Source organism: Engraulis encrasicolus, chromosome 14, assembly GCF_034702125.1.
Source record: "Engraulis encrasicolus isolate BLACKSEA-1 chromosome 14, IST_EnEncr_1.0, whole genome shotgun sequence".
In the NCBI taxonomy this organism is placed as follows: domain Eukaryota; kingdom Metazoa; phylum Chordata; class Actinopteri; order Clupeiformes; family Engraulidae; genus Engraulis; species Engraulis encrasicolus.
The window spans coordinates 45,549,954-45,552,453 of record NC_085870.1 but is presented as its reverse complement, the minus strand read 5'-3'; the positions used below and the strand labels follow the sequence as shown (position 1 = coordinate 45,552,453).

The 2,500-nt window shown below is 45.9% G+C and overlaps 1 protein-coding gene across 1 annotated transcript in view; it reads left to right on the top strand.

The window, feature by feature from the left end:
* The window catches only part of nckap5l (NCK-associated protein 5-like), a 124,939-nt gene that overhangs the window by 1,056 nt on the left and 121,383 nt on the right, over positions 1 to 2,500 (top strand). The gene's annotated exons all lie outside the window — the stretch shown is intronic.

The window sequence follows — 2,500 nt, the reverse complement described above, 5'->3', positions numbered from 1 at the left end:
TTATGCGGAGGCAATGTTGCCAAGGCACACCTGTGAACATTTCCAAATATTTATACGTCTTTTTTTCTTCTTCTTAAACTTGGCCTATTCTGGGACCGTTGTGCATATTACGCTCGTCCTGACTTCATCCATTCTCTCTCTCTCTCTCTCTCTCTCTCTCTCTCTCTCTCTCTCTCTCTCTCTCTCTCGTCTCTCTCTCTCTCACACACACACACACACACACACACACACACACACACACACACACACACACACACACACACACACACACACACACACACTCAAACACCAAGTCATTATGCGAATTGCTTTCCACCATATAGTCTATTGCTCATGGCAGCCTCCACACATGACTTCATGGGCTTGGGTTAACGCCAGGTCAGCGTGCAACAACCTCTGATTAACTTATGTCCAAGATTACATAGTTTTGGTTAATAATAAGCAGCAGCACAGTAAATTCTTGGCCGCCACGCACTCTTTCCGAGGCGGGCATGCATTGCATTGCATGCAGATACAGCATCTGGCGAGCGGCACGATGATGATAGCCAGCGTGATGGGGCTCTATAACAAAAGAATGTGTTTTGTGTAAATAGTCGAGATTAGCTCAGCATAGTCCCTGCGTGAGATGAGGAGAATTAGTGCTCTCATTCTGACGGCATTTTTGAGGTTCAGTGAAGACCTAACCCCTCTGAGGAGTCTCGAGGACTTATGGTCCACAAGCCCTGCTGGAAACACAAACACCGATACATAGCTGGGCCCAGACATCACACGCTGCCTGTGCCTGACTGAGATGCCTGTGGACACTGTTGTTCATTCTCCTCTATGTAAAAATAAACGACAGGACTATAGAATGTGTGTGTACACACATACTGCATCGCTTTCTTGTGAAAGTTGCAATGGGCACAAACATAGCTGGAAAGTCTTCTCTTCTACATGTTGCTCACTATCGTGTAGTACTGCTGTTCAGGGCATGCCATCTAATCTGTGTCCTGACCTCTAAGCCCTCAACATGTCCTATTCAGAGGATCTGGTGTTGTTTTCCCCACTTGTGTTCCACAGCAAGAATGGAACAGGGAGGAGCACTGAAATGGCAGTTGTCATATAGGATTTATGGCGCATACACTGTGTGCAACAAATCACTTGCCGACGTCAACTAATAGCAGACTTGACAAAAACAACTTCATTGTACCGCATTCCTTCAAGACCAAATCACCCAAACAATGGCACAGAACAAAGTCGACAGCTCTATGGCAAGTTTTGCCTTTTGCTTAAAGGTATCATACAGCCCCAGCAGAACCCTGTGCTCGCTCTCTCAATCTCTCAAAAACTGAGATTTGTATCAGACCTCAAGGTGACACTTTAAAGGAATAACCCCCTGGGAAAAAAACTGACCATTTGAGACACATGCCAAGGTTTGTTGTTGCTAAGCAGTGACCTATGGCATGGCAGTGTCTGGCTGGCGTTAGCACACGAGAGGGATGGGGAGTGGGTGGCTGCTGGGGTTGATGAGGAGAGAGAGAGAGGGGGGGGGGGGTTTGTGTATCAGGAAGCAATTTAATCGGAACTCCTTTGATTGTTATCTTCCTTTGATGGTGCAGTGCCGGTCCCCAGAGAAAGGGCTTGGCCACATATCGCTTCTAATGGAAGACAACTGCAGAGACGCGGTCAGACAGCCTTCTAAACCTTTACCAAACAAGCCTGCTGTGCCGTCGTTCACAAAGTATCACAGAATGGCTCGCTCTCATTTTAATTACCCGCCGCTCCGACTAATGCCATCAGATCAGGAGGGGTCATCAGTGTGGGGGCAGTGTAATGAGTTTTTATCAGAGTTGCGTGGCCCCCTCGTTCGTTGAGAGTTCAAATGCAGGACCAAAACCAAAGGGTAATGACAAACCGACTGGGACCACGTGAAGAGAACGCTGTTGTCCTTGCTAATGATTTTAACTGCTTCGTCATGATGCTACCGATGATGTATGCGAGCCATTGTGTGCACAATTGGATGACTTGCAGGCAACCTCCACCACATGTTTGCAATAATAAAAAAACAAAACCTACTGATGTTTGTTGGCAATGGCAATCCAATGTTGCTAGGTCCACCTCAAGCCAGAGTGGTGATGAGCTAACAAAGGCCTGAGAATCTTCCCCTAACGCTAACCTTATTACGTTCCTGTCTTAAAATGTGAACTCTGTTCATTTTCAACCATTAACGACTGAACAATTGTTTTTAAGCTAAACAGTTGTTAGTGTTTGCGTCATGCAACATACTGTAGTATCTACGCGTATGCCCTTGGAGCAATGTTGGATTTAAATCCAAATATTTCAGCAGGGAAGGAAGGAAGGAGACTCAGGTCTTGGCTTTAAAAGCATGTGTTGTTATGTGAGTCCACATCCCAGCAGTTGCCTTGTTTTCATCTGTAACTCATTTATGGTGTAAAAACATCTGAGCGTATCATTGAAAACCCACAGTGCTGTGCTAGTCCCCGATGGTTGTTAAATAGAA